This window comes from Anser cygnoides, chromosome 3 (assembly GCF_040182565.1).
Source record: "Anser cygnoides isolate HZ-2024a breed goose chromosome 3, Taihu_goose_T2T_genome, whole genome shotgun sequence".
Classification (NCBI taxonomy): Eukaryota; Metazoa; Chordata; class Aves; order Anseriformes; family Anatidae; genus Anser; species Anser cygnoides.
In genome coordinates, this window is record NC_089875.1 from 21,562,117 (window position 1) to 21,576,971 (window position 14,855).

The 14,855-nt window shown below is 38.7% G+C and overlaps 1 protein-coding gene across 10 annotated transcripts in view; it reads right to left on the bottom strand.

Annotated features, from left to right (window-relative positions):
- Nucleotides 1-14,855, bottom strand: part of ESRRG (estrogen related receptor gamma) — a 403,755-nt gene that overhangs the window by 215,712 nt on the left and 173,188 nt on the right. The window lies entirely within an intron of this gene.

The following is a 14,855-nucleotide window of genomic DNA, read 5'->3' on the forward strand; positions in this document are numbered from 1 at the left end:
GAAGAGCACCTGCAGTAGCTCGAGTGTGCTGAGCACCATCCTGCCAACCCCAAGCTGCCCCGCTACGCCTCTTCAAAACCTAAGGCTGAACTACAAACTGGTGATGTTCTTTCTTCTGCTTCAGTGTGGCGCTCAAAGAATGCTTAATGAGGGCGTGCGGGATAGTAAATGAGTCCTGCTTATAAGTAAAAAGCTTCATAACTCAGCTGCTGCCACCTCCTCTCCATCGCCTCATTTGTGTGATAAATCTTGTATTCTTCAGGCATTCGTTAAAGAGCTGATCCTGCAAGGCGCTGGGTGCCCTCTATACCTATAAGTTTCAGAGGAAGGCAAGGAACTCATTACTTTGCAGGATAAAGATCTACCAGAAAGAAACCGAACTTAAAAGCCGCTTGTCAGCGGCTCCTGTTCTGCCCTCCCTCATCCCGGCACTGCTCCACATGCTGCAGAAGAGGTACACAGGGGGTACGGAGGGCAGAAATTAGCCTGGTGAATCGACACTAATTCCCACCAATTTAAATTCTGTTTTTCTTTTTCCTGCCTATAATTCAGCATTTTAGCTAAGGTTTTGCTCGGCCTGAGTGACTCCTGAGAGCAAGGTCTGGAATTGCAGGAAGTTTTAATGATGCTGTTTCACGAACAGTTGCTAACATACAAATCCTCCTATTTGTCGTAAAAATAATTTTGTTTCTATGTGCATGCTTGGTTTGAACCACTACAGAGATAATTCTCACGCTTCTTGATAGCCCTTAAAAGACAGAGACACATGTAAATCACTCTCCTATAGAGAGGAGAAATTAAGTGTTCAAAACCCAGTTAAAAAAGTTGTCAAGCTTGCCTTTTCTGAAGACTTCGTTTAAATTCAGACCCAGTTTACCCCAGATTCACACTAAGAATCTAAAAGTTTCAAGCCCCAAAACGACACAGAGTAGATCACTTTTAAAGTCACCACTGCTATGAGACCAGTAGGTGTTCCTAAACTATTTTCCTGATTTCTCTCTTCCCATCTGAGCTGAACTCAAGGTGTAATAAAATTAGGTATGCGTGCAGGAAGGCTAAATTTTTGTCTTAAATGATGAAACCTATAATGAACAGGAAAACACTCATTTCTTCTGGTGCTGTCATTTACTAGAATCAACATCATCCTTCCTGTCTTTATTCAGCAGAGAAAACAAAGCTAATCCCAATTTCTAAAGAGCTGGCTAATAAAGGAGTCAAGGGATCATTAGTCTAATTAACTCATTCCTGTTTTCAGTTTACATTTCATTATGCTATTACACTCTTTGAAATGTCAATTTTTAAATACTATAGAAAACTGTTTAACATATAGACATGGTGTTCAACAAATCTAGGGACATATAGAACAGTTACTCAATTTTAGTAAAATAATAGTATCTGGTATACTATTAAGCATCTCCTAGCTAAAAACCTTATTGTGAACCTCAATTACTGATACAAAATTAATGAAAATATTTCAGTAACACTTGGTCGCTTGCTTTACATTAGTGGTTTTGCTGTCTGGTTATTTGGTAATACTCAGATAGATGTCCTTGAATCCACTTTTGGTAATTAGATCATTTGATTCTTAACAAAAATAATTCGGGATATCAAATTACAGTTTTCTTTTTTTTTCTTTTTCTTTTTTTTTCTTCCTATTGGGTGTCTTTCTACAGCTTAATCTAATGAGTCACTTACTGTACTTTAAGTCAATTCTTAAATTGACTTAATGAGTCATTTACTGTATTTTAAGTCAATTTTTAAATTAACGTGACTTCTGTTAAATTGATGGTAACTTCTGTAACCAGCTCTTTGGAAACTATCAACAAGAGTTAACACTACAGGCTTGTACAGATATATTTTTATAAAACAACCAAGTTCTTTATGTAGATAAGTATTATAGAATAAGTTGTGTACACACAAAAGCAAACTGGAAAAGAGAAACACTAGACACACAAACACATTTGCATATGTATAGTTCTTAGTATCTGATACTCACTGGCTGCATGTTTACTTGTGAGCAAATAGTTTTTGCTTAGTATTTAACCCAGTAAGTCACCAAACGTGCGTAACATTACACGGGACTTGGCCACGAGCATCTCTTGGGTTATTCACATGTTTAAATTAGACCTATATCACAAAATGCTGGATCACAGCCTGAAGTGTGGCGATGGCTTGCCAACGTGCTTCTGTTTAGTGAAACACCTGCAGAAGTCTAGGAAAACCAGGGGAACTGAGGTGGGCACGACGGGCTCTGGTGTTGCCTTGGTGTCCCCTTTTCTGAATGTCCTTCTGTGAGATGCCCCTTCTACCTGCCTGTAGAAAGAAGACTCTTTCCCCCTACATATTTGCATGGTTCATAGAAGACACATGACTAAGATCACAGAATGGTTTAGGATGGAAAGGACCTTAAAGATCATTCCAGTTCCTTAAAGATCATCTCAGTAGCTGTCGGCATCCGGCTACGTGTGCCAGCGTACACCCACGGCATTCTCCCAGTGAAAACGTCAGTTATTGTGATTCCTTTGTGTGTATTTTAAGGGATGCTAATGATTGCTTGTGCTGACTCCAACTCACAGGCAAAATGAAGACAGACACATTGAAATGGGGATGAAGCACGACAGCAGCTCTTACATAAATATGATCCAGTCATCAATTATATCTGCTGCAGCACAGGCCCAGTTATTAGTCATGCTGGATAATAAGAGAAGAGATCTGATCCTTATGTACAGGCGAGTTTTTTCTTGAGTGCCTGAGAATCACCAAACTGCTTTTTAATACTTTCTGGTGTGATCTGGCCCTTACCTGCAGCACAAAGCTTACTAGGTTAATTCCCAAATCAGCTCCATTTCTGAGAACTGGCGTTTGGTCTCCTGATGAACCCAGACCCTGCCTTTGAGTGTGGTGAGATCTCTACAGCATCCTCTAATTGTGACCGGCTGCTAACAGAACAATGAAAGTTTAGCCCTTCTGTGCTACAGGTACTACAGAAATGAAGAAAAAAATGAGAGAATCCAAGCAAGCAAATCCCCTCAATAACTACTCTGCCCTATCCCCAGCATTTCAAACCCTCACACCTGAAAAGGTAGAGAGGACCTGGGGATGATGCTCGTTTGTGGTGGCCTCTTTTCCTCACTGCTGGCTGAAGCAAACCATGCAGCTGTTCACAAACACTGTTTTTGTGTAGCTGTCATTGCATTTCAGGACAGAAGAGGATTCAAGCTTCAGACATGTAATTTTGAAAACAAAAAACAAACAAAAAAAAACGCATGGGAATATGACTTTGCATCTGAAATCTCTCAGATAGTGACACTCATTACTCCACCTCAGGAGAACGGATGTATTAAGAGATATTCATCCAAAATTAGAAACTGGGGGGAAATTTGAACAGTGACAACCACATATTCCAGAATCCATGCAGCTTGTTTCTGGAATATCAGTTGTGGGACCCCAGATCTGCAGGAAGCCAAGAGGATAGTGCCACGCTGCTATCTGTCATCAACAATAAAACACCAGAGGAAAACACGTGCCTTTAAAAAGGAGCAAAGAAAGACCCTGAGTGCAATACCTGGATTGTTTTTAATGGCTTAATAAGGATAAACTACATCTATTAATTAACGTACTTTGAGAAGCCTAATGAAAAACAACATTTCTATTTGTTAAATTAATACACATATCTTCAGTATCAGATTTGCTTTAGAAGTACTGAATCCTGATAGTAACTGGAGTGAACAAGGCACCTGATAATGCTCCAACAACACGAGGTGAGCATTAGCTCTCATTAATTCATGTTCTTGGTGTTATTCAGCATCCTGGGCTAACCTGATGTGATGTAACAGGATGTGGCATGCCAGAATGCATCACAACGTGCTCAGCATTGTAAAAGCAAACAAACCCTAAACAACTAAACTTCTTTTCAGACCCTGGCATGGAATCCAGCATTCCTGATCAGACACCGTCTTACTTTTATTATCAACGTGTTATACCTTGTGTTGGTTGTTGAATGAGTATTTTCTCTCATCTGTTTTCTAAACCAGCAAAATGGCTCAATGCATCTTCATTTATAAACAAAAGCACAGAATGCTGCTTAAAGCTTTGCCCTACTGGGGATCTTTCCTTTCCCTCCTCTTGTTTTTATCTGATATTACCCAAACCTAGCCTTGCCAGGAGTAAGTCTACGGCAATTAGGAAATACATGCCATTATTTTAGCAAACCCCTTGAAAAAAAAAAAAGAACTAATTGGACTTTAAACGAACCTGAAACATTAGAGCAAAACCAAGCACAAAAGCAGGAGCTGTGGCACCACATGCCCCGTCTAACAAGGTGTTGAGCACCAAAGCCCAAGGGACTCTTGGTGCTCTCACTGTGAAGATTAGACAAGAGCACTCACGCAGGACACAGCAGGAATATGAAGGGACATGAAGTGAGCAATCCCAGCAGACAGACTGTTGAGATGTCAGTCAGGCACTCTGCCTCCACCACCTTTCACAGAGCTAAACATCTCTTTATGTCAGAACAAATTGGGCGATCCTCAAATCTTTTTTTCCTTCCCCTGACTTCAATGCGATGAGTGCAGGGAACGAGAGCGAGAGGAAGAGCGGGAGGGAGTGTGAGGAGACAGTTCAGTTCAGTTCACATGAAAGCACCGTGACATGCTACAAGGCTGAATACTGATATTGGCAACTCTTACAATCTTATCAGAGAGGCACTAGCAGCAGCAACCCGTGCACTACAGACCTCCCCACTCTCCAATTACGCCAGGCGACTTCTCCCTTCTCAAGCAACCCACAATGTCTTTTGAAAATAATCCCCTACATTTGATCGAAAGCCACAAACACAAGCACATTGTTTCCTTATTTTTCAGCGTATTTACTTTTGTCATCTTCCCTTGTTTCTTCTCCTACCTTTCCTTGTTATTCCATCAGGGAGTCCTAATGCTAACTGGCTTCTAGCACAGAGTTAAAATGGAGACTGTATCATCCACAATCTTATTTTAATGACCTGGGTCTACTTGCAAAAATCTGTACAGGCTGTATGGTTCTTTCTTTCTCTCTCTTTTTTTTTTTTTTTTTTTTTTTAAATAGGGTTTTTGGACCACAAAAAATGTGCACAGAAGTTATTTTTGCAGCATAACAACAGTAAAGAAATCTTTCCACTGGCATCTCTGAATGTTAGAGAAAATTCAGTACGATTATATAGAGATATAATAACTGCACTGATTGACTATTTTTATTTTATTTAACTCAAGAAACATTGCCTTAAAATGATCAGACAATTTTAATTCTTTTAAAAATAAATAAATAAATCAAAAAAAAATCAAAAGAAAACAAAGCTCACCCAGGCAAGATGAAGCACTCAATGAAATCACTGGGACAGCTACCTTCAAGAGCAGCAAGATTAAGCTGCTAGTCTACCTTTAGATTAGAAAGGTGCTGAATAATATTTATTCTAAAAATAAGTATTTAACTAAAAAAAAAAATGAAAACCTTTGGTTTAAAAAAAATCAAAGTGAAAATTTGATAAGAAAATATAATTAATTGGTGACTGTCAGGCCTAGCTATCTACTCTTTAGATAACAAGTTTATTGCAAGCATGATCATTTGCATAAATTAAGTCATTTCTATTTTTTTTTCCTCTGGATAATATTTTTTGAAAGTTGTCTAATATGGGAAGATATTAATTGATTATAGCTAAAGAACAGATACATTACAATTTCAAGTTTCTATTTATAACATTCGGATAGGTAAATGTGTATATGGTGCAGACATTACCAGACCATTTACTGCCCATTACCGCCAAGAAAGGAAGCCCATACTAGAAAAAACTGTGCAGCATTTCTGGCATTTGTTAAAGGAAGAAAGCTTTATAGGAAAAAAGAATACCACTGATTTTTACAGGTGTTTAATAAAGATAAGCTGAAAAAAGGGTTCCTATTTTAAGCTTGGTGATAGCTAAAAATGCATTCAAATATGTTCAAAAGCAATCTGAAGTCTCCTAAAAATGGGTGTTTAAAAGTATTCAAGAAAACAGTAAAAATGCAAATAATATTTGTCACATTATTGTAGGATATGGGACAAAAATGCTCATAAATTCAAAGAACCCTGCTGAGGCAAACGGCATTTCATTTAAATATGACTTTATTTCGGAGTCATTAAAACAGAAATAATGTTTGCTGGTTGCATTGTAAAGGTTACTATAAGAAAACAGCAAAAGTTTGCCCATAGTAGAATGTGTGGTGTAAGGGACTGTGCGCATAACTCCCTTAATTTTAGTTGTTATAACCCTGCCATAAGAAATAAAAAGACTTAATGTAATTGATAATTTGCTACTGTAGAAATACCACAGTGAAAATAATGAGGAAGCACCAGTAATTTCACGAATCTACATCCAATATTCCCTCCTTCATACACATTATAATGAGACTGATAAAAAGAAAAATAACAAAAAGGGTGACAAAAGTGACTGCTGACTTCCCACTTAGAAATGTGCTCAGTGCTGAGAAAGAATAAAGTACACAGTGACTTGTACTTCCTACAACATATATACAGCTGCTCTTGTCCTCCTGTTCCAACATTTTTCCTGCCCCCCCTTTTTTTTTTCTTGTCTGGAAAAATAAACTCACCTAATGGGGCCCTTAGGCTATACAGAATTAGGCTAATATGCTGGTTTTAATAAAAACCCTAAATCACACAATTAGAAACATCTAATCTTACTGAAAATAGATGTTTTCTAGCTATAACAATGAAGAGCCTTCTGCAACTTGAGTTAAAAAGCTTTCATTTATGCAGACTGGCATAAGCGTGTCCACACTCACTTCTAGAACAGTGAAATAATGCTAGAAGACCCCCCAAGCTCTGGAGTTGCCATTTTGAACCTAAAACTGTCCACTGTAGTCAAACAGCAGTATGAATTGATGGTTATTTGTACATGTAAATGAAGATGTAGATGCACACGGAGACCTTGATTACACAGACATTGAGTCAGTGGCGTGACTACTGTGAGTGGTTTTTGAAGAAGGAATCAAATTAAGCAACCCATTAAACATCTGATGTAGGTAAATGAGCTCCTAGGTCTTAAAATTTGATCCATCTTGTTTTCCTCCACCTACTGCATCCATTTGTATTTGTAAAACTCAGTCATGCACATGCCTTAGTCTTGCTTAATTCTGTCACTGTCTTTGAATGCACCCCGTACAGCACTTTTGTGTGGTTTAAATCCAGCTATGAAGACTTATTATGGTTCTGATACCAGAGAGTTAACATAATTTGGCACCGCACCCCACTCTGGAGCATGGACCTCCCTAGAGTGGAGAGTTGCAGCCTGTCCCGGCCTGGTGAGCCCACATGCCTGGTGGCCTTCACCACGCCTGGTGGCCTTCACCACGCCAGCAGCGGTGGTGTGCCACAGGGCTGGCTGTGGGGAGCTGGGCATGGCAGGTCTGCATGTGGCCCCGATTAGCATGGATTCCCAGCAGCTGGGAATAATTCTGGGAGTAAGGGTGGGTAACCAGGAAGCCTGGACACCCGCTGGAGGTAACCAGGAAGTCTGGACGTCTCCTGGAGGTAAAGCCTGTGCCCTCAAGAGCCTAGCAGTGCTGTGGCCTGGGCAGCCCTCCTGAACGAGGCTAGAAGACAAATGGTGCAGTCATTTCCCTCTTACTCATGAGGCCAAAGTCCCTCAACAAAACCACTCTCGTTTCTACCAAACGTCTCTTGTTTGTCGGCAGGACAATCCAAACCATTTCCTGTCTCTCAGACAAAAGATGTGGTCCTTTCCTGAAGCTGCTCTGAACAGAGCTTGGAATAACGCACGCTGGCTTATGCTGAAGACCTCCACAACAGCCCAGATGTAAGTGGCACCAGTGGGTAGTGCAGCCTTCTGGAATCTTCATGTGGCCTACACAAATCTGTATTCAAGTTATTTTCTTCGAGCCTGAAATTGATTTGTGATGTTCTCTCTGCAGACTCACAATTTACATAATTTGCCATTATTTTTGCATCACACACTACTCCACTTCGTGGGCTAAATTCTTCTCCATGGAAGCAGTGAGGCGTGGGCTTAACTTTAAGCACAAGAGGTCCTATGAGACTTCTGTGCTACTGCTCACATGCTGCACTTAAGCATATGCTGATTTACATTGTTGTATGGTATCCTATACCTAATGTGGTTTTGCGCAGCTATTAATATTGGACACACAATATCTGCAAGAAGAACTGGGCTTATTGTCTCCACGGATTTGCGCTAATATAGCGGCGTCTCAAGACATCACATCATTTTCATAACAAGGAGGAGATTTAATTTCTGCAGATTTGTGTAAAAAACAATTTGGAAACTTTGCAACAATGATATTGCTTCCCATAAATGCGAAATCGGTAAAAAAAAATCATGAGGCAAACAGAGCACACTTGCAATATTATTTTTTCTAGCTTAAGTACCAGCATTATTCAAAGACATTACACTGTTAAGTATCCAAATAATTCATTCATCTTAAGGATTGAAAGCATAATATTATTTTGTTAAATTAAGCTCTCTCTTTTCCAAATCCCTCTTTTCCACTTAAACTGAGGCAATATAGGCATCTGAAAATGAGTGTGCGCATAAGGCTTTTATTTTCACATTTCAGGTTTTGCACCATTCCAGCTGGGGCATGCCCTTGCCTCGTTGCTGAGTACCAAAATGCTTACTTTTGCGATTCCCTGGTTCTGAACACAAAACAAGCCTTGAGCTTTATCATCTCATTCCTACCTTCCATTGCTAGCAGGAGGGAGGAGGTTGGCGAGGGAAAGCGTCATTTGCCTTTAACTTACTGGCACCAATACAGTGTCTCCAGTTAAAAAGAAATGCTGATAACTGAAAGTGACTGTTTAAAATGATAGCAAAGATCAAAAGTTCTGACTACAGCAGGGTGTAGGGGGGTGGACAGCACAGTATTAAGCACACCATATTAATTGATGAACATCAGGACTTTGTGGTCATTTAACACTCCCTATAAATGTAGACTTGATAACAGTTATTGATCTCAGTTTTCCTGGAAGAGGATCCCTGGGCTCAGCAGTGAGCAGTTTTGCTTCTCTCAGTTCATAAATACCAGAACAGAGCTATTGCTCGAATGCCATCCTAACTGATGAAAATGAAGTAAAAGTGAAGCTTCAATGCAATGCTGAAGAAATACATGTGTACCTCCACAGGTTTTTTTGAGCAGGTATCCCAAGGTTTATACAGCCTCAAATTTCCTCATGGGAAATACAGAATTATCACAGCTGACCCTTGTTTCTACATGAGAATATTTTTTTTTAGTGAAAGCCTAGTCAAACCATAGAAGTAAATATGTCACTGTTTTTATTTAAACTGTTTATTGCTCTTCCTCGTATTACCACAGAACTGGAAATGATGAATTTATGAATTCATTTATGAATTCACCCAACAGCCTACAAGGTGCAAGTACAAGCTTCTCTGTTGCACAGGCAAGAAGACACAGGAGGGAATAGGAAGTACTTGGCTACTGCATCCCCAGCACAACTCTGTCACAAGAGGAAATAACGATGCTGAACTGGAAACAGCTATTGTCTCTCTCCTTTTGTTTGTCGCTCAAAACTTTTCCTATGTTTTTGTTCTTTCTAGCTTTTTCTCCCTAAAATTATGCTATGCTATTGGCTGGTCAAATCAGAAGCTGATTTCTAAATCATTCTGTGATACTGCCAGAAGCAGCTAACATCACTGATAATATACAACATGAATTAAACAGAAAATTAATCCTCTCTCGCACTCTTTCCATCTCCCCTTCCCCAAAATCAGAAGAACAATCTCTGCATCTTCTGACCCCTAGTTTGGATTAAACCTGGATATCAACAAAAGGACCTAGAAAGAGGTGCACATCCCCTTCTACACAGCTTTAAGGGAAAGCTACGCAAGTAGATGAACTATTGAACTCAGTGCTCTGTCTTAAAAATACGTTTCATTGGGATCGTTAATGCACATATAAGTACCCAAAAGATGTAACAGAATTCTGAAAAATGAATTAAGGTTGTATTGCCATCAACTCCAGCAAAATAATAAAAGTAGAGAGATTAAGAGGCAAGAATATCTTTCTGAATTGTAAAATAGGTTTATAGGTCTTCTAATAACAACTTTTACTCAAACCTTACATAAATAGGCTTATATGATACAAATATTATGTGGGCTATGTGGAAACTACAAGGTCCCTAATCATGTTTAGGGATTACTTGACAGAACAGAGACATTTCATTCCTATTGGACCTAGGGATTACAGCAAAGAAACATCTAATATTCCATTTTTTAATTTCATGCATTTTTTATTTACCTTTAATGATGCTGTATATATTCATCATCCTGAAATATTAAAACAGTATGAAAAAAGTAATAAATTGGTGGAAAATTTAGGGAATGGGAATGCAACAGCACGCAAATCATACACTATCAAGTGCTTGATACACATTTAAAATTACTGCCTAGTACAGCAAAGCCAAATTCCTGGCAGATTTCTGAAGCACAAAGTCACAATAAGAAGATCAGCAGAACAGACTGAAATAATAGAATATTCATCCCCCTAATCCATATGCAATTCTTTAGGGCTTTTTTTTAACAATGCATATGAGGTCTGACTGTATTCAGGATTTAAATAAGTTGTCTCTCTCTCTCTCCCTCTCTCTCACACACACAGGCACACATACATACACACACTCAGTATTTTTGTTAAAAGAAAGAAAAAAGAATGTATATAGTTATCATTTCTGCTCTAGTGCACCCACAATGACAAGGTTAGCACATCTCCTCACACCTCAGATGAAACAATAGCATTTTAAGCAACAAAAGTGTTAAAAGAAATACATTTATTCATACCACTGAAACCTCCTGCAACAGCTTTGTTGGAAGAAGGGGGCCTAGTTTGCCTGGGAAAGGGATTTTTTTTTATTTTTTATTTTTTACTTTTTCTTACTTCTTTCTAAATAATTACTGGTTAATTTAAAGCAATTTCACATTTAGTTATTGGCAATAAAATTTTGAAACCAGTATTAAATCTTTGAGATCGTGCATTTCTCTCTAGACAGATGTAATTTTAGATCTAGTATTGTATAAAGGGACAGAGACCTAGAGACGAATAAATCATCAGTCAAAAGACAGATGCTGATGATAATAATGATACATGTAGAAAATATGCGTGAAGATGGACGATGGGGAGGTGTAGTATAAAACTTCCATTGCCATGCAGGAGCTTACTGGATTACCTTCAAGTAGTGCAAAAGCCACAACAGAGTGACACATGCTCCTCCAAACAGCAGTATGAAGAGATTCATACCAAACTAAACTGATGTGCAAAGCTTGGGATCAAGCAGGTTTCGCACAAGTTTAGCTCTTTGATCAGGCTTCGGAGCATCAACACCACTGACAGGTTAGGAATAAAATGAATGCACCCAAACATGAGGCCTTTGTAACAGTAATACTGACATGGAGTTGCTAAATAAAGGTGCCTCTATGCAGTAATTACAGTGGCCACACACAGCAAGAGAATCCCTTGCCCACCACAACAGATCCTGTCACAGCTCTGCTAACGAGGTGAAGGAGCGCTAGGCCAGGTGATAGTGCTTAGAAGCCAATCTTGTAAATGAGACCAAAGAGCCACATCCTCCTGAAACCTGAATAATCAAATGTAGCTGCATGCTATTTGCAGTAACGGGCCTCAAGAGAGATGGCCTGGGCTGGAGACTGCTGCCCAGCATTGCCCAGGACTTTGAGTTCATACCTGGTGAGGGGCACACTGATTTAACCCCCTTCAAATTATGCTCATGTAATAGCCAAGCTGTAATATTAATTGGCATTGCTGTTGAAATTGCAAGATTATTGTTTTAAGTTGCTACAGATTAAACGAGCAATGTAAGAAGTATTTAATGAAAGATTTTCTTTTTGGTAAGGATCTGCTCCCTTTGATAAGAGCCTGCTGTGATTTATGCAGCCATGGTGCCAGGACCTACCCATACCGTGATAAATGCCTTCTTAAAAGGGTCTGTGCTTACTGTTATATACCTGTAAGCAATATGCACCTATTATCGATAGATTTGGGAAAAAAATCATAGCCATACTGAAATCAGCATGAACACTCCAGCAATGGCAGGGCTAGAACATATCCATCCTCCTTATGTTTCTTTATAGGCACATAAGCAAAAGAACAAGCATTCTGAGAAAGGACTTGATCTGTATGGGTGAGTAGGGTGTTGGAGTTGTGGAGGGAAACAGAAGACAAAGCATCAAACTTCTGCTAGAAAACATGATGAGCAAACCGGCTCTGTTAATGCACATTGAACTTTGGAGAGAAAGACTGACAGACTCCCTGCAGAGCTGTGTTGGACCACATCTAAATCTGAAAGGTATAAGGAGTTGCTGCAAACCTACCACATTTTAAAAGAGAGGGCAAGTACAGGTACAAAGTATCACTTATTTTTTATTTTTAAGGCTATAGAAGGAGGCAGAGATTTATTAAAGAGGAATAAAGGGCAGCCTCTGAAAATTAGGGTATGCTTGAAATACACAAGTATTCTTCCTCCTGCTGTCCTATATTTACAGGATTAGTGAGTCTTTATTTCAGTGAAGTTAACTTCTGCTTGTGACAGAAAGCTAGAAAAGAATAGGAAAGGCTTTGCCCAAATTTCAAAACTTTGTTCCAAGACAGAGGTACTAAAGCTTTTCTGCAAATGTTTGTAAACACTGCAAGCACTTTTTAGTGTGAGGAAACAAAATATTTCTTGTTCACACTATTCAGAGAAATGGTTCAACCATCTTCTTTGGAAAGGTTCTAAGCAAGCAACATGAGACATACATTTGGAATATGAAAGTTTAATCCTACTCATTAAAACACGACAAATTTATAATTAACTGAGAATGGAGTCAATAATGAGAACATCTTTCATTGTAATGATGTTGGTACTATCAGCTTGTAATATGGGAATACGCAATGGAAAGTAAAACATAATATGGAAAATAACAAGTCCTTTTTTAAAAGAAAATGGCCTGAAAGTTTTTACTTCAGTCCAATCTTTAAAACATAAATTTTAAATACTCACAAGTTACATTTTCCTGTCATCAGACTAGATAATACATTGTTTTCCTGTGATGAGGAATAATTCAAGGTCTTACATTGCCTGATTAATCTCACAACCAATATTTAGAAAAGGTTTCTCTTTGAGCTAATCAAACTTGACAAAAGCAATCTTCCAACTATGCCACATTCACTGATTTGTAAGATACCTCAAACTTGTGTTTTATTAAATGCAGCTTAAATTAGCAACAGCTCTAAATCCACTTGCTTATAACACCCTCTGAATCTCACAGACAATGTACATAAAAAGAAAACACATGCAGATCAAAATTATTAGGACAAACTATTTTTTTCTTAATCAAAGATGCCTTTCTAGTTAGATGCCATCCAGCCACATCTCTATGCTCATGTTATGTTGCACTTTTGGGGGGGTAGGTTCTGACGGTATCCAGTTTGCTTCTGGAACCGAACTGCCTTGATCTTACTGGGTAACTTCTGTTCAATGGTTCTTCCAAATAAGGCTTATTTTTATACATCTGAATATGTAAAAAAAAAAAATATATATTTTTATACATATGAAGGAGGATTTGACTTGCTGACTTTTGCAAACTTTCAACGTACCATTTTATGATGTTCCTAGGCTTTCAGTATCACAAAATTATCATTAGGCCAAGGGATATTTCTACAGAAGAGCACTGTCATCATGGGACAGCTGCTACCATGAGGACTACTGTAGGATGCACTACAACACAAACAGGAAACACTGTGGGAAGCATGGAAACACCGTCACAATCTTTTTTTGACATTGGTAGTTCCCTTTTTTTTCTGTGAAAGGCCATACGCATGTGAACAGGATTTTCCCATGGTTTGGGAACCTGTTCAAATTTAGTTGCACAACCCTCAGCACTGAAAGAGACTCTTGAATTAGCACAGCTGAGCAGGAAGACAAAATATGGGAGAAGTATAGCATTAACTCGCTACTGAAAATACTCAAAAAGGAAATCAGGCTTTCAGCTTCTTCTTCTTATGTCACATTTAAGTTCTGGATAAATCTCTTTCTGAGCTATTGACTCCCCTCCATTTCTTCATGGTTGCATGCAACAGAGAAGTGTTTTTAACACAGACAATATGTGTTCAAATGATCTAATATAATACTTCATTAACAAAGACTCACATGTATCAGAAGTTGCTAGTGCAATTCTTTTTCAGACCTGAGGAAGGATAACCAAATATTGGGTAACACACTGGGAAGACTATCAGAGAGTTTCTCTATTTGTTTATATAAATGGGCCAATGCTTTAAAGCACTTCAGAGCACTTAACTAAAGCAAACAAGCACTTGAACTTTAAATATCTAGCAAGAGGAGCTATTGACAAGTATGACTTTACTTAGTAAATCCTAATATCTTTGTGAACTTTAATTCATGCGGTCTCTTCACAAAGAGAAGCAGCAGACTATCTCAACTTCAGCTCCACTGCAAGGCACACAGTGAGAGGGGTGAGCAACTGCATATGCCCCTTTTATTTTATTTCTTTTTGTTAAACACGAACTGCATTTTTTTTTTTCTCTCCCCTATATGGGGACCCTGGGTCCACGGTAGTCTTTAGAAAGCTGGTTCTGATGTTGAAATCAGAACATTATTCTCTCTCTCATTTGTCCTTTAAAGTGGGATTTCTCCATCTTAAGAACCTCCTTTTCAACACCTTGCTATCCACAGGCAACTAAGCATCGATCACAGAACATTTACCAAACACTGCCCTATTAACTCTCAACAGGTGAATAATGCTGTAGAAATAGCTTGCTACA